Here is an 18,550-nt window from a genome sequence, read left to right on the forward strand (position 1 = left end):
TAAAGGTTCGTTGGTGAGCTCGTAAAACCAACATAGGTTCGTTGGTGAGCCCGTAAAACCAACATAGGTTTTTGGTGAACCCGAAAAACCAAAGTGTAAAGATTTTTGGATTGTGAGCCCGGAAAACAATCCAACTGTAATCCGCGGGATTATAGTGAATTCCCAAAGGGTCGCTTGGGGAGTGGACGTAGGTGCTAAGGAGAGCACCGAACCACTATACTTCTTGTTGTTTGCATTGTGATTTGTTTAAGTTCACTAACTCATCATTTAACACAAGTAAGATAGTTAAAATTAAAAGAAACCAATTCACCCCCCCCTCTTGGCTTGTCACCTTGGGCAACAAGTGGTATCAGAGCAAGGTGCTCCAATAGTACTCATTGATCTCACAATCAAGAGTTAAAGATCATGACAACCCAAGTGGGATGTTCTATGAGTGAGGGGCAATCCACAAATAGACCACCTCTATTTAATGGCACAAACTACACATATTGGAAAGCTAGGATGAGGATATTCATTCAAGCTTTAGACTATGAATTATGGTACATCATTACTAGAGGGCCTCACACACCCACACTTAATATAGAGGGCACTATCATACCCAAACCAGAAATGGATTGGAATGAAAGTAATAGAAGATTGGCACAGTTAAATGCAAAAGCTATAAATGTACTTTATTGCTCATTAGATGTAAGTGAATTTAATAGAATATCTACTTGCATCTCTGCTAAAGAAATTTGGGACAAACTTGAGGTCACTCATGAAGGGACCAATCAAGTTAAGGAGTCAAAAATAAACATATTAGTACACAAGTATGAATTGTTTAAAATGGAATCTACTGAGTCCATAACTGATATGTTTACTCGTTTTACTAAAATTATAAATGGGCTTAAGAGTTTAGGAAAGTCTTACAGTAACTCTGAATTGGTGCGAAAAATTCTTAGGTCTCTACCAAGAATTTGGGAGGCCAAGGTAACCGCAATTCAGGAAGCTAAGGACCTCAACACACTGCAATTAGAGGAACTTCTAAGATCACTCATGACCCATGAGTTGACAATGAGGCAAAATTCGGAAGATGAGGTCAAGAGAAGAAAGCCCATTGCCCTAAAAACTACCACCCCTAAACAACAAACTGAATCGGAAGATTCAGATGATGATGATGAATTTGATGAAGAAGGGATGACTATGCTTGGAAAAAAATTCAGAAAATTTATGAGAGGTAAGAACAGATTTTATAAAAAGAAACCCTTCCTCAAAGGTAGCTCAAGCAAAGAAAAGGGTAAGGACAAAGAAAAGGAAAAAGAAACTCCTATTTGCTATGAGTGTAACAAATCCGGGCATTATAAGATAGATTGCCCAAATTTGAAATGGATGGCAAGAAAACTGAAAAAGAACTTCATGGCTGAATGGAGTGAAAGTGAGGAGTCAAGTTCGGAAGAGGAAGATCATCAAGAGACGGCCCAAATGTGTCATATGGCCAATGACGATGAGGGGTGTCTTGCAGCTGATAAAGTGAAAAAACGATGGTATCTAGATAGCGGCTGTTCGAGACACATGACCGGTGACGTAGACCAATTTGTCACCTTGGAATCAAAGAAGGGTGGAGTAGTAACCTATAGAGACAATGGTAAAGGGCATATCATTGGAAAGGGTAAAATTTTCATTACTCCATCCATTTTTATAGAAAATGTCTTATTAGTTAAGGGTTTGAAACATAACCTGCTTAGCATAAGTCAATTTTGTGATAAAGGGTTTAAAGTCACATTTGAAGCATCAGTATGCATAATCACAAATCCTAAAGATAATAGCATTGTACTTGTAGGACAAAGGCAAAGAAATATTTACTTGGTAGATCTTCATGATTTAGGCAAGAAAAATGGATTATGCTTAATTACTAATGAAGAAAAGAAAAATGAAACAAGTTGGCTTTGGCATCGTAGACTAGGACATGCTAGTATGGAATTAATATCAAAACTAGTCAAGAAGGAATTAATAAAAGATGTGCCAAAACTGATTTTTGAAAAAGACAAAATCTATGGACCATGCTCATTAGGAAAACAAACTAAATCATCTTTCAAATCAAAGAATATAGTATCAACAACTAGGCCTTTTGAACTCATACACATGGATTTATTTGGACCCACTAGAACTGCGAGTCTAGGAGGGAAGAAATATGGACTAGTAATTGTAGATGATTTCTCAAGATATACATGGGTTTCATTTTTGGCACATAAGAATGAAGCATTTTCAGAATTCTTAAAACTATATAGTAATATCATAAATGAAAAGAAGCTTACCCTAGTAGCAATTCGAAGTGATCATGGTACTGAATTTGAAAACAACACTTTGAAGAATTTTGTAATAAAAATGGTATTTCACATCAATTCTCAGCACCTAAAATGCCTCAACAAAATGGGGTTGTTGAAAGGAAAAACAGGACATTGGCAGAAATGGCACGCACGATGTTGTGTGGGTCAAATCTTCCAAAGTACTTTTGGGCTAAAGCTATAAACACTGCTTGCCATATTCTAAATCGGGTTTTAATACGACCAATAACCAAGAAAACTCCTTATGAACTTTGGAAGAATAAGAAACCAACTGCTAAATATCTTAGAGTATTTGGACGTAGATGTTTCATCTTAAACAATGGCAAGGAGGATCTAAGTAAATTTGATGCCAAGTCAGATGAAGGTATCTTCTTAGGATACTCCACATCTAGCAGGGCATACAGAGTATTTAATAAAAGAACTCTTGTAGTGGAAGAGTCAGTTAATATCATATTTGATGAGTCTGATAGTGAGTCTGCTAGGAAAGAAAATATTCTTGATGATGATACAGGAATTATCGACTTTGAAAAGTTGAATATTGATGACGTGCCAATTCAAGATAAGGAAGATTGCGTGCCACCACAATCTCAAAACTTGCCAAAGGAATGGAGGTATGCATATGGACACCTTAAAGACTTAATCATTGGTGATCCATCTCAAGGGGTAAGAACTCGATCATCTCTTAGAAATTTAAATGATTATCTTGCTTTTGTTTCACAATTAGAACCTAAGACTTATGAAGAAGCTGAAAAAGATACTAATTGGATAAATGCCATGCAAGAAAAATTAAATCAATTCAAAAGAAGTAATGTATGGACATTAACTGAAAGACCAAAGCATAATTCAGTAATTGGAACAAAATAGATCTTTAGAAATAAATTAGATGAAAATGGGTTAGTTATAAGAAATAAAGCTAGACTTGTAGCTAAGGGATACAATCAAAAAGAAGGAATAGATTTTGATGAAATATTTGCTCCTGTAGCTAGATTAGAGGCCATTAGACTACTAGCATTTGCATGTTTCATGGATTTCAAATTGTATCAAATGGATGTAAAAAGTGCATTCTTAAATGGTTTTATTGAGGAAGAAGTATATGTAGAGCAACCTCCTGGTTTTGAGAATCATGAATTGCCAAATCATGTGTTTAGACTACATAAGGCATTATATGGATTAAAGCAAGCACCTAGGGCTTGGTATGATCGATTAAGCAAATTTCTGCTTAATAATGACTTTAGTAGAGGAAATGTAGATAAAACACTATTTCTCAAAAGGCAAGACAGAACAGATGACAGAAAAGGTTCTCTGGAAACCCTGAGAGGGTCGACCCAAGAAGAAGTTGAGTCGACCCAACTGAACCTTGAGTCGACCCAAAGAAATGTTGGGTCGACCCAAGTGAAGGAAGGCTGAATTGCAAGTTTCTGTGGTTCTGAGAGGGTCGACCCAAGGAAAGTTTGAGTCGACCCAAGTGAAAGTTGGGTCGACCCAAGGACAGGTTGAGCCGACCCAAATACGAGCAGAAGCATAACGGCTAGTTCTGCAGAAGTACTTTTTGTCCTTCCAACAGTGAGTAACGGCTAGTTTTTGAATTCTAACCATTGGGGCTTGTCCAATGGATGAAGAAAACTATTTAAAGTGGCACTATTCATCAGAGAGAACATCTTTTTGCAAGAATATCAAAGAGTACACAAGAAAGACAAAGTGCCCTAATCTTCTTCATCCAAGTACTTCATTCAAGAGTCAAAAGAAAGTGGTTGAGCAGATTCAAAGAGTCATTAAGAACTCCATCCACCCGTGAAGAGTGAAGCATCCTTGACAAAGAAGAGAGAAGTCATATCAAGCGATAACTATTCTCTAAACTCTTCTTTGTAGATTATATTGTTATATTTGCTCATCTAGGAGTTTAAATCTTCTTCCTTTGTTTATTAAACTACTTGTAAAGGTTGGTTGGTTAGCCCGCAAAACCAACAGAATAGGTTGATTGGTGAACCCGGGAAACCAATTGTAAAGGTTCGTTGGTGAGCCCGTAAAACCAACATAGATTCGTTGGTGAGCCCGTAAAACCAACATAGGTTTTTGGTGAACCCGGAAAACCAAAGTGTAAAGATTTTTGGATTGTGAGCCCGGAAAACAATCCAACTGTAATCCGCGGAATTATAGTGAATTTCCAAGGGGTCGCTTGGGGAGTGGACGTAGGTGCTAAGGAGAGCACCGAACCACTATACTTCTTGTTGTTTGCATTGTGATTTGTTTAAGTTCACTAACTCATCATTTAACACAAGTAAGATAGTTAAAATTAAAAGAAACCAATTCACCCCCTCGCTCTTGGCTTGTCACCTTGGGCAACAGTGGGAAGTTGTGAAAAGGGAGCATGAAAATGATCGAGAGTCGATCACTTGGGACATATTTCGCCAGGAGTTCTTGGACATGTATACTGCAAGAGCCCCCAATACCAGGAGGAGGAAGTTATAAAGTTGACCCAAGGCAACAGGATAGTAGTCCAATACAAGACCAAATTTACCGAATTGTCTCGCTTTGCTTTTGAATGGTAAATACCGATGCTCATAGAGCCTGAATATTTGAGAAGGGACTGAGACCAAAGATCAAGGCTGGCGTACGGCTGATGGGGTTGATCGCTTACAGGAAAGTGGTCAACAAGGCAAAAGTGGTGGAACAAGAAGTAGAAAACATGGGGCGGCAAGAGACCACAAACTAGGAAAGAGACGCAGGCCTAGAGGGCAGTAGGGAAGTCGATTATGAGATGACTGTCCCAAGAGGTAGGCACCATGAAGAAGAGATGATAGGATTCAACTAGAGAAAGAGCACTAGTGCACCAGCAACAGAGATTTCTACGTAGAGAAGGATTGTCGTTGGTGCTCCAAGGCGCAAAGGTGGGTGGTACGGCCAGACAACCCAGACCGCTTCGAAGTCACCACCCTCTCAAACTCCTGCTGGTCAAACTGCTCAATCTAGACAAGATGTTCCCTCAGGGCAAGATCGTAGAGGAAGGCAGATAACCAAGATCCAAGCCTATGTCTATGCTCTAACTAAACAAGATGCACAGGAATCCAATGCGATTGTGAGAGGTAATCTCATCTCAATTTATTTATTGATGGTTATCACATATATGAAGCACCTTCATAGATTGATGCATGTTAAATAGATTGATAATAGTTACCCTTTCTTTAATTGTGATAGGTATTATTAGGGTATCCTCCACTCATGCTTACACCCTGTTTAACCCTAGGGCTACCCACTCCTTTGCTTCTTCTGAGTTAGTTAGAAAAAGTATTTCGTGTACCTCTAAATCTAAGTTGTGTCTCTACTCCAAATAAGAGTAATATTATAGTTGGCATGGTTTGCAAGTCTTGTGCAGTAGGCATAGAAGGATGAGATCTCTTGGCTGACCTAATGGTATGGGGTATGAAGCATTTCGATATACTTCCGGAAATGGATTGGCTGGCGGCCCATCATGCCTTAGTGGACTTCTTTGAGAATAGGGTGACCTTCCAAATTCCTGGGTAAGCAAAGTTTAGTTACTCTTGTAGTAGAGTGGTTGCCCCTCTTCGAGTCATATCGTTCATGCAAGCTTTTTGGATGATGCGGAAGGGGTCTAGGGTATCTGGGCACTATAGCTGATACTCAACAAGAAGAGCCCAAGATGGAGGAGATTCCCGTTGCACGAGAGTTTCATAGTGTCTTCCCAGATGATCTTCCAAGAATGCCTCCAAACAGAGAAGTGGAGTTCTCCATTGATCTAGTACTCGATGCTGGATCTATCTCCAAGGCTCCCTACCGAATGGCCCTAGCCAAATTGAAGGAATTGAAGGAATTAAAGGAGCAACTTGTCAGATCTATCTCTGAGGCTCCCTACTGAATAGCCTAGCCGAATTGAGGGAATTAAAGGAGCAACTCCAGGAGCTATTAAAAAAGGGCTTCTTTAGGCCTAGTGTCTCCCGATGCGGTGCCCCTATGCTCTTTGTTAAGAAGAAGGATGGTAGTATGCAGCAATGCATAGACTACAAGGAGCTAAACAAAATGACAATTCGGAACCGATACCCTTTGCTGAGGATTGATGATTTCTTTAATCAGCTTCAAGTTGCTCAAGTCTTCTCCAAGATTGACCTTCGATCCGATTATCACCAAGTACGAATCAAGGCTGATGGTGTGCCCAAGGCTGCCTTTTAGATTAGATATGGGCACTATGAGTTCCTACTAATGCCGTTTGAACTCACAAACGCCCCGGCAACATTCATGCATTTAATGAATTGGGTATTCAAACCTTTTTTGGAAAAATGCATGGTAATCTTCAATAATGACATCCTAGTATACTCCAAGAGCCACGAAAAGCATGAAAAGCACATGAAGATAATCTTGTAGACTTCGAGAGAGCAGAAGCTTTATGAAATGTGAGTTCTAGTTGAAAAGCATCTCCTTTCTCGGTCATATAATCTCTAAAAAGGGTGTTTCGGTTGATCCAAAGAATATGGAGGCAATTGTACATTGGAGCCCACCAAACAACATGGATGAGGTCCATAGTTTCCTTGAGCTCACCGGATATCGTAGAAAATTTGTTGAAGGTTTCTCCCATATTGCAGTGCCTCTAATTTGATTGACTAAAAAGGAAACCAAATGTGATCGGATAAAGGATTGTGAATAGAGCTTCCATGAGCTGAAAAACTGCCTAGTGATGGCTCCTATTCTCACTTTGCCTTCTGTGAATGGTAGATTCACTATGCCGAGATTTTTCTTTTAAAATGATATCATTTGCTTTAGAAGAGAAATCTAACCATTAGAAAATGCTATTGAATAGGTCATGACTAATCTATAGGGGAATTTCTTGTACCTTGTCAGTTGAGCTGTAAGTACTACTACTCTAATATCTTTTCATTTGCATAATATACTTTATATGTATTGAGATTTGATTACAAATATTATTCATGCATATGTAAATTATATGTTGTATTCTACACGTTGTGTATGCTCTTCATAAACATTCAATTCTAAAAATATATGGTTAAGCATGAAATGATTTATTAAGGTGTAATTTTGCATCATTGTTACATCAAGACATTGTTGATTTTTTTTTGTTGCGATGATTTAGTCTCTAGCCTAACTATAATCATACAGGTCAAAATCTAGTCTCCTTTCGAGCCTCCAGTGAGGCAATCACTGGCACATCCAATTGACGGCATATTGTAGTCAAGAGCTAGTTTCCTTCCTGTTGACCCTGTATTTGATTTTGATGAACACAAAATACTTGAGTATATATCTTATTGTACTAATAAATTTAATTTAGCATTTATGGAAAAATATCATAAAAATTCATCATGACAAATCTCAAGAAGTGTAAAGTTGAATTGAAAGAGTTCTGATTCTCAAAGTGTCTTGGAACAGTCCTTGAGTCGACCCATGAAAGTTTTGAGTCGACTCTGGCACGAAAAATTCTCAAATGGCACGCTCACGAGTCGACTCCCGCAGTTCATTAGTCGACTCCCTCAGTGAAAGATGGAAACACAATTTCAGAAGAACAATTCATGAGTCGACTCCTATAGAAAAAGGCAGAAGCTCATTTTTAGATGAATAGTAGATGAGCCGACTTCAACATTCTGTGAGTCGACTCTCTCAGAAAAAGGCAGAAACATCTTTTAGATGAACAATAGATGAGCCGACTCCAATAGTCCGTGAGTCAACTCTCTCAGAGAAAGCCAGAAATCTAGTTTTGAAGATCTCAAGCTCGAGTTGACTCCTCAGCAAACTCGAGTCGACTCCCAACTCAGCCGAGCCGACTCCAGATCCGCATAAGTCGACTCAAAATCTGCTGGAAGCTCAACGGCTAGTTTTGCACAGTGTCAAAACGGAGCCAAATTCTTTCTAATGGCTAGTTTTTGGAGTCTAATGGCTAGGAGAGTATTCCATCGTTCTCAAAAGCCATAAATATAAGGGAACTAAGTTGGATTTAAAAGAGAGAAAAAAGATACAAAAGAGGAGATTGAAAATATTGAAGAAAGCTCAACAACCACAAATCCAAATCATTAAGAGAGCTACCTAAAGCAGAGCAAGAAGTGTGCATTCAAGTTTGAAGCATTTAAAGCCTTTATTGTAGCAATCAAGATCAAGTTCTTGGCTCTGAAAGTTGGCCGATCTCCATCGACTTCATTCAAAGCGCCAGCAACCAATTTATTGCTCATTTTTTCTGAGTTTGTGCATTTAAATTCTTCGAGCAATAAATTCTGTGTTCTAACCATTTTCATTTAATTCTTGTAACAAGTTTCAAGTATTGAAACTTGGGGAAGGTTTAGTCCAAACCTGAATTGGATTGGATAAGAGGTTTTAGTTGGTGAGCCTTTAGAAAGAAACCAACTGGGTTCGTTGTGATCCCGGAAAAACAATGAGTTGGGTTGTAAACTTGGAAAGCAATCATACTATAATTGTCACGCCCCCGCCTGCGCGGAGCTCGTGAGGCACCCAGTGCCCACGTGGGGGCCACATGAGGGGGAAATACAAGGCTCCCCTGCCAGATATTGTCCGGTTTCGGAGCTTCACGCAAGCGTCCTTCACTCCTCCCCGATTTTGTTTTCCTCCCAAAATGCGTCTGCAGGATTAGGAGACACCCGCCTCATATGCCCAGGCTCTATAACGAATCTTTCTGATGTGGGACTATTAGGCCTCACACCCTTCCCACCATCGGACAAGAGCCGTCCTCGGCTCTGATACCAAATGTCACGCCCCCGCCTGCGCGGAGCACGTGAGGCACCCAGTGCCCACGTGGGGGCCACATGAGGAAAAAATACGAGGCTCCCCTGCCAGATATTGTCCGGTTCCGGGACTTCACGCAAGCATCCTTCACCCCTCCTCAGTTTTGTTTTCCTCCCAAAACGCGTCTGCAGGATTAGGAGACACCCGCCTCATATGCCCAGGCTCTAGAACGAGTCTTTCCGATGTGGGACTATTGGGTCTCACAATAATCAAAAAGGTTATATTGAAATTTTCAAGAGTCTTGGAGAGTGGACGTAGGTGCAGGGATAACACCGAACCACTATAAATCCTTTGTATTTGTGTGTGCGCGTTGCTTACTTTGTTTATTGCATTTACATTTCAGTTATTTACTTAGAATTGTTTTATTCCGCTGCACTTGGAAGAAAAGTTTTGAAAAACCCAATTCACCCCTATCTTGGGTTGTCTTCTGGGCAACAAATGGTATCAGTGCAGGTGCTCATTTAGTTCTTATCTTTTAAATTTGACTTAACCGTCAAGAGCAAAAGATCAGATGGCAACTCAATCTTGTTCTTCATTTTCTGAAGGACAATCAACAAACGGACCCCCTTTGTTCAATGGAACAAACTACATATATCGGAAAGCTAGGACAAGGATATTCATTCAAGCTTTAGATTATGACTTATGGAACATAATAGTAAATGAACCACATATTTTCACACAGTAAAAAATATAGTCAGTCTTAAACCCGAAAGAGATTGGGATGAAATGATAAAAAATTGGCACAATTAAATGCAAAGGTTATGAATGTGCTATATTGCTCATTAGATGCTAATGAATTTAATAGAATTTCTACCTGTATTTCGGTTAAGAAAATATGGGATAGACTTGAAATTACTCATGAGGGTACCAATCAAATAAAAGAATCTAAAATTAATATGTTGGTTCATATATATGAGCTTTTCAAAATGGAACCAAGTGAATCCATCACTAAAATGTTCACCTAATTTACTAATATAGTTAATGGCTTGAAAAGTCTTGGAAAATCCGATGCTAACACTGAACTTGTCAGAAAAATTCTAAGATCACTTCCAAGGTGATGGGAAGCCAAGGTGACAGCAATTCATGAAGCTAAAGACCTGAGTGCGCTACCACTCGAAGAACTCCTTGGATCCTTGATGACACATGAGCTCACAATGAAGCAACACATGGAGGAAGATGTCAAAAAGAAGAAAACCATCGCCTTAAAGGCTGCTGCTCAAAAGGAGAATGAGGACAACAATGATAGTGAGGAAGATGATGATGATGGCGCACTTCTAGCAAGGAAATTCAAGAAATTTATGAAAAGAAGAAAGCCATACTTCAAGAGAAAACCCATGGTTAGAGGAGAATCAGACAAAGAAAAAGAAAAGGAGAAGGAACCTAGATAATATGCTATGAATGTAAGAAAACCGAACACATTAAGCCGGAGTGTCCTCTATTAAAGAAAATGTTCAAGAAAAAGAAGAAGGCCTTTGTAGCAACTTGGAGCGATAGTAAGGGGACATTATCCGAAGATGAACCTCAAGAAAATAATCTGAACCTTCTCTAAACTTTACTTTTGAAGAAAATGTCTCATGGCACATAATAACGAGGTAAAATCTGAACCTTCTCTAAACTTTACTTTTGAAGAATTACATAATGCTTTCTATGAATTAATTGATGATTATAGAAAACTTGGAATGAAAAACAAAGAACTAAAAGCAATAAATCAAACTCTTATTGATCAATCTGTAAATCTTAGTAAGGAAAGAAAATGTTTGATTGATGAAACTCAAAAGCTAAAATCTGAAAATCAGACCTTAGCAAAACAAAAGGAAGACTTAAATAATGAGAACCAAAAACTAAAAAAAGAAGTAGAAAAATACAAACCTTTAATAGATAGGTTCACATGTAGTTCAGAAAAATTGAAAATGATCCTAAATAATCAACAAGCTGTTTTTAATAAGGCTGGATTAGGATATAAAACACATAACAAACAAAAACTAGTGAAAAACTTCTTTCAAAAGGCCTCTACAACTAATAATGAAAATATTACTTGTTATTGCTGTGGTAAAATAGGACATACATCATATGTTTGCAATCACAAAAAAACGTCTAAGAATAACAAAGTAAAGAAAGTTTGGGTACCAAGAGGAACCATCTATACTAACCATGAAGGACTCAAGAAGTTTTGGGTACCTAAAATTGTATGGTCTATGTTTGGAGATGTGTCTTGCGGCCAAAGAGCTAAAAGAAGTTGATATCTTGATAGTAGTTGCTCAAGGTACATGACGGGTGATAAAGATCAGTTCATCACCTTTGAAGCAAAAGAAAGTGGAGTGGTAACTTTTGGAGACAATGGCCAAGGTCACATAGTTAGTATTGGTAAAATTCAGATCACTCCCTCTACTTTTATAGATAATGTATTATATGTGAAGGGTTTAAAACATAATCTTATTAGTATTAGTCAATTATGTGATAAAGGATTTAAGATTTTTTTTGAAGCATATCTATGCATAGTGACTAACCCCATCGACAATAGCATTATCTTTGTGGGACATAGATATGGCAATGTAAAAATGATAAATCTAGATAATCTTTCTATGAGTAGTCATTGTTTACTTACCACGGATGCTAAAGTTAATGAGGTTAGCTAGCTATGGCACCGTAGACTAGGTCATGTTAGTATAGATCTAATGTCTAAGTTAATCAAAAGAGAGCTAGTTAAAGAAATTCCTAAGCTAAATTTTGAAAGGGATAAAATCTGTGATGCATGCCAATTAGGTAAACAAACAAGAAATTCTTTTAAATCTAAGAACATTATTTTAACTTCTAGGCCACTAGAACTACTTCACATAGATTTTTCTGGACCTACTAGAACCACTAGTCTAGGAAGAAAGAAATATGGTCTTTTGATATTAGATGATTTTTTTAGGTTCACATTATGATGGGGACATCAGAGCTGATCATTCGTCTATTTAGTCCCCTATTTTATTTGCATTTTATTTCCTTTTATTTTTGGGTTTGTTTGCATTTTTATTATTGTAGGACTTCATTTGTGTATTTTGGGTTTGTTGGAAATTATTTTGTGTAAGGTGGTTTTATGTTAATTGTTCTTATTTGGGCCCTATATATAGGGGACTTTTATGATGATTAGGGTTAATGAAGTGATTAAAATTTTCTCCCCTACGTTCTTTCTCCTCTCTTTCTCTCTTCCCCCTCTTCTCTTCCTCTCTTCCGCTCCTCCTCTTCTTCCTTTTCCCTATCTTCTGGTTTTCACTGATCTGTCGTGACAGCATCCTTCCCCCATCGTGGTGCTGCATCAACTTGGTATCAGAGCCTCGGCTTTGCCCCTGCTGCCAAAGCCACGATCCAGTTCTTTTCTTTCCCTCTCTCTCGGTCTTCACGCAGCTCACAACTCCCGATCCCACCCCCTCTCAGCCGACTCACACCACCACCCTGTAAAGAAGTAGGCCACACCTTCCTCCCTTTCTCTCGGTTCCTACTAGAACCGAAGGGAAACTCCCCGTTGCCGGATCCTTTCCATCCGCTGTTGCACCCACGACCACTGCCACCACCAGGTGCCGCCAACAGCGCCGAACCCCCCCATCGGTTGCCCACACCGCCGGTATCAGAACCCACGAGAGCGCCGCCGCCCCGAGTGTCTTGCGTTTGCTACCAACCGTCGGCGTCGGACCCACAGAGGGGACCGCCGCCGACCTTCGTTGCAGGCCACAAAGCCGTGGCCGTGATCTCGCCACCGCCGCAGGTTGCGGAGCCGCCATCGTGATCGCTGCCCCGGGCCCGCAGCTGCCGCCGCGAAGATCAACGTCCTCCCGAACCGTCGGGAGGTTGAAGAAGGAATCCGGGTAACGGGAAAGTTCTCAGCCCGATAACCCGAAACTTGGTAACCCAGGTCCAAAAAGCTCCGCACGTGACCGCACGTGCGTGAAAAAAAAGAGAAAAAAAGGAAAAAAAAGAAAAAAAAGGAGAAAAAAAGGAAAAAAAAGAAAAAAAAAGAGACCTACTTCTGTTCGTCTTCTCCGGCCGCACGCCGCACCGCCGCCCTTGAGCGTCGCTCCACCCGTGCCGCCGTCGAGCTCCGCCGCGCGCCGCCCACCCTTCGCCGCTTCCGCTCCACCGGCCGAAGCCACCATCCCCTTCTTTCTTCGGTGTTCGCCTCCACCGCGCCGCCCAACCCCTCTTACTTCTTCCCTCGAGCTCCGCCTCCGCCCTCACAGCAGCTCCGCCGCCGGCCGTCCCCATCCCGAACCCCTATCACCTTCCGCCGCCCTCTGCCTCCGCATCCCTTTTCTTCTTCGGCCACTGCAGCTCACCAGAGCCTAACATCCCACCAAAAAACAAAAAGTCTCACCCGAGCACCCCCATCCCCCCAGACAGGCCCCTTTGGGGCCCAAGTGTCGGGCCACCCCACTGCCTCACGGGCCCAAGCCAGCAGGTACAGAGGCCTGATCCCATCTCACAAACTCCAACAGGTCCACTCCCCTCCATTTTGCAAGCCCAGCAGACTCGCCAAGGTGCTATGATCAGATCCAAGTTGGAACCAATTGAAAGGGTCCATCAGATGCAACCGCGCACCGGTCGTCACCCCAGCCCACGAGCATACATTCTGGTCGTCTACTTCACGACAGGTAATAAGGTTTCTACTTTTTCTGGCTTGTTTATCTAATTATGTTCTAGTTCTCTTGCATGACAGTCCTATTTTGAAAACTTACTTTCCTGTCAAACTGCAAAACCTAGAACATCTACTACCACACCCATCCTACCCACCATTTAAATCTAGATATTAAATTAGCACACCTTAGCGACAGGATAATTATCAATATTCGTCGATCAGATTACTTTAGGATTAGAACGACTGTAATACGTGCTTGCAACCTAACCTCTTATAGTGACTAATTTCCTACTTTAATTCTGAAATAACCGAAGTACAAATTAGTGACATTTAATTTTAAGTTATTTTTGTGAAATTTGCTGATTTTCGAATTTATAGTAGGTTGCATTAGTGGGTTGTCCTGCATTACATTTGGTAAGTTAGGGTTCATTAGTAGCATTGCATGTCATATCATCAACTAGTGTAGCCCCTGCATGCCAACCCGTAGTGGTAGGAAGTACTTCCTCACTGACTCTAAGACCCTTTTAACCACTATGGATCCCAGAGTTCTGCAAGATCTTGTGGAACAAATCATTGCCTTACGAGCTGATCATGATGAATTCAAGCGAGAGATCCGTGCTCTAGTGCAGCATCCTAGGACTCCTGAACCATCAACCCCAATCGCAGCTTATCCCGAGCTTGGTTTGGCCACACCACCTGTAGCTCTTTCCCATCCCCCTAGGAACCAACTTTCTCCTGATCACCAGCGCGATCTTGATAAGCGACTACTTTGTACCGTAAGAGTAGATGCCCCCACATTTGCTGGTCAATTAGAGCCGAGCGTGTACCTTGATTCGAGAGCAACCATGGATAATTATTTTGAATAGTACGAAATGACTGATGATAGAAAAGTACGGTTCGCTACAATGAAGCTTATTGGGCAAGCTCACTGGTACTGGCATAACGTTGAACATATGCGTGAGACCCAAAGGCTTTCTCGTATCACCACCTGGGAGGATATGAAAGAAAAATTGAATGAGAAATATCTGACATTCTCTTACCGACAATGCCTTATGGATAGGTGGCAGAAATTAACTCAAGGGACATCAACCGTTGCCGATTATATTGCACGATTTGAGGAGTTTCATATGAGATGCAATGTAATCAAAGAGGAGACTGTTACCCTCTCTAGCTTTCGGACAGGACTCCGCGAGGAGATCGAGAAAGAATTAATCTTCCGAGAGATTACCACCCTTGGCCAAGCATACCAGTTGGCTCAAGATGTGGATAGTTTCTTACGGATCCCTGTAGTGAGGCGTACCGACTCTCGGTCCATATCCCCAGGAGCCCGACCTAATTAAAGCTATCTTCCGCAATTCAGACCATTTTCCAACCCTCCTAACCAGCCCGGCTCTAGCCAAGCACTGACAAGGCCGTCCCCGATGCCTGTTCAAAGTCCGTCAACTGATAAAGAAAAAGGCATACTAGGTTCCAACCCGCCCTCAAGAAGCCAAATCCAATGTTTCAGGTGCCAAAAATTTGGCCATATCGCGTCCCAATGTAATGCCAAGACCTATCTAATGACTGAACTTGAAATAGGGACCCAGGAGACTGAATGTGTCGAAGAAGTCTATGAACCAAACATCGAGGATTTTGTAGAAGACTTTGGAGACAAACAGACCGGGTTAGAGTTTATCCAGACTGAATCCCAAAATGAGCCCACTGATCGAAATGACCAAAATTCTAGGTTTCATGTGGTTAAGTGTACTCTAGCTCAAACCAAAATCGAACAAGATTGGCGTAGGACCTTCCTATTTTACACGCTTATTAAGATCAATGGTAAAACATACAAAATCCTATTTGATAGCGGGAGTTGCATCAACGCCATTGCGTCTGGAGTTGTTTCCTGCCTCGACCTGAAATCTACCCCTCATCCCAACCCATATAAGGTAGCTTAGGTGGATAAGACATCCATCTCGGTGTCGGAAAGATGCCTTGTCCCGATTCAATTTCTATCTTATAAAGACGAGATCTGGTGTGACTACCTTCCGATGGACGTAGGTCAAGTCATTCTAGGGAGACCTTGGTTATACGATAGGGACGTCACACTTCATGGTCGGTCGAATTCGTGTAGCTTTATGTTTCAGGGTTGGAAAATTATACTGAACTCATTGCCTCCTAAAGAGTCCACCCCTGAAAAGAAGAGTGCTGCTCTACGAAAAGATGAATCATTTCACATCATTACTTCGAAAGAGGTAATGGAAGATATCGAAAGCCAATCACCTGTGTTCGCCCTCGTGGCTAGGGTTATCAATGTGGAGTCGAGTCCTGAGCACCCACCGGCAGTAGTTCCCCTGCTGGAGGAGTTTCACTCTGTTTTTCCTAAGGATCTTCTAGATACACTTCCTCCGATGCGTGATATCCAGCACGCGATTGATCTCATTTTCGGAGCATCCTTACCCATTCTTCCCCATCATAGGCCAACCCAAATGAGCACACCGAACTGAAACGTCAAGTTGACGAACTTCTCACCTAAGGGTATGCTCGTGAGAGTTTGAGCCCCTGTGCTGTATCCACACTCCTCACCCCCAATAAAATTACGGTTAAGTATCATTTTTCATCCCTAGGCTGAACGACCTCTTAGATTTTATGTCTAGTGCCACGATCCCATGGCAAGATGTCAGTATGGACTTCGTGTTAGGACTTCCTCGTACCTATATCAAGCACGATTCCATATTTATGGTCGTGGACCATTTTTTCAAATATGGCTCCCTTTCTCTTATGTCCTAAGACTTCTAACGCTTCTAGAGTTGCCAAACTTTATTTCAATGAAGTCGTTAGACCTTCTGACCTTCCAAAATCTATTATATCTGATAGGGATGTCAGATTCGTGAGCTACTTTAGGAAAATTCTTTGGCACATGATCGACACTAAATTAAAATTTTCGTCGGCTTATCATCCCCAAACTGATGGCCAGACGGAAGCTATTAACTGTAGTCTAGAAAATCTTTTAAGGTATCTAGTAGGTGAGCATGCTAGGACCTGGAATTTAGTGTTACCGACAGCCAAGTTTGCATATAATAGTTCGGTCAATAGGTCCTTAGGCATGAGTCCTTTCGAAGTGGTGAATGGTTATAAATTAAGCAGCCCATAGACCTAATTTCCATGTCTCATCAACATAGAGTCTCTGATCTGTACAATCATTTGCTTCACATCTGCATTCATTGCATCAGAAAATCAGCAAATGTATTCACTCTAATAACTTAAAATATAAATTCCTTGTTGATTTGCACGGACGTTACAAAGAGTTGAATATAGGAGATTACGTAATGGTGAGAATTAGACTTGAACAATTTCCTTCGAGAACGTTCAAAAAGTTGCAAGCTCGTAGTGCGGGACCGTTCAAAGTTCTAAAAAAAATCATTTCGAATGCTTATGTTGTAGATCTTCTTGAAGACTATGGGATTAGTGCGACATTTAATATTGAAGATTCATGCCCATACAAAAGTTCCACGTTCATTCCTTCTGACCCATTTGATGATACACCCGCCTTTGTTGATCACCTTGACCCATCACCTGCTATTGAGCCTTCACCTCCAAAGTTTCATGCACGCAGAGAACACATAGAATATATATTAGATGAGCAGGTTATATCTACTAGGAAAGGAAGTTACCAACGTTACCTTGTTCGGTGGAAAGGTCAACCCGAATCGGATGTGATGTAAATTTCGCGAGCCGAGTTGTAGCGCCTTGATCCTGACCTTCTGGAGCAGTACGACAGCCTGCCAGACCTGCACTCAACGTAGTCGAGTTTTTTCCATCCGGGAGGAGTTGATGGGGACATCAGAGCTGATCATTCGCCCATTTAGTCCCCTATTTTATTTGCATTTTATTTTTTGGTTTGTTTGCATTTTTATTATTGTAGGACTTTATTTGTGTATTTTGGGCTTGTTGGAAATTATTTTGAGGTTTTAGGTTAATTGTTCTTATTTGGGCCCTATATATAGGAAACTTTTATGATGAATAGGGTTAATGAAGTGATTAAAATTTTCTCCCCTACGTTCTTTCTCCCCTCTCTCTCTTCCCCCTCTTCTCTTTCTCTCTTCCTCTCTTCCTCTTCTTCCTTTCCTGTATCTTCTGGTTTTCACTGATCTGTCTTTACAGCATCCTTCCCCCATCGTGGTGCTGCATCACATGGGTACTGTTTTTGGCACATAAAGATGAAACATTTTCTGCATTTCAAAAATTCTATAAGAAAGTTTTAAATGAGAAAGACACGACTATTATTTCAATTCGAAGTGATCATAGCACTAAATTTGAAAATCATCATTTTGAAAGTTTTTGCAATGAGAATGGAATAAACCATAATTTTTCAGCACCTGGGACGCCTCAACAAAATAAAATTGTAGAAAGAAAAAAAAACCCTAGAAGAAATGGCCCGAAGCATGCTATGTGAAGCAACCTCCCTAGATACTTTTGGGCTGAAGCTATAAATACAGCATGCTACATTCTAAATAGAGCATTAATTAGGCCTATTCTAAAGAAAACACCCTATGAACTTGGGAATAATAGAAAACTAAATATTAATTACTCTCACGTATTTAGATGTAGGTGTTCATTCATAATAATGGCAAAGACAACTTAGAAAATTTGATGCTAAGCCGGATGAAGGTATCTTTTTGGGATACTCTTTGTCTAGCAAAGCATATAGGGTCTTTAACAAAAGAACACCTGTTGTTGAAAGAATCTATTCAGGTTGTATTTGATGAATCTTCTATTTCTTCTTCTTCAAGAAAAGAAGATCCTGAAGATGACATAAGTATTTTAGAAAATGAAATTGAAAAGATAACCATTAATGTATCTTCAAATCAAAATA

The 18,550-nt window shown here is 40.5% G+C and overlaps 1 protein-coding gene across 3 annotated transcripts in view; it reads right to left on the reverse strand.

Annotated features, from left to right (window-relative positions):
- LOC103695645 (MADS-box protein JOINTLESS-like) overlaps positions 1-18,550 on the reverse strand; it is an 83,311-nt gene that overhangs the window by 28,963 nt on the left and 35,798 nt on the right. The window lies entirely within an intron of this gene.

This window comes from Phoenix dactylifera, chromosome 6 (genome assembly GCF_009389715.1).
Source record: "Phoenix dactylifera cultivar Barhee BC4 chromosome 6, palm_55x_up_171113_PBpolish2nd_filt_p, whole genome shotgun sequence".
Classification (NCBI taxonomy): Eukaryota; Viridiplantae; Streptophyta; class Magnoliopsida; order Arecales; family Arecaceae; genus Phoenix; species Phoenix dactylifera.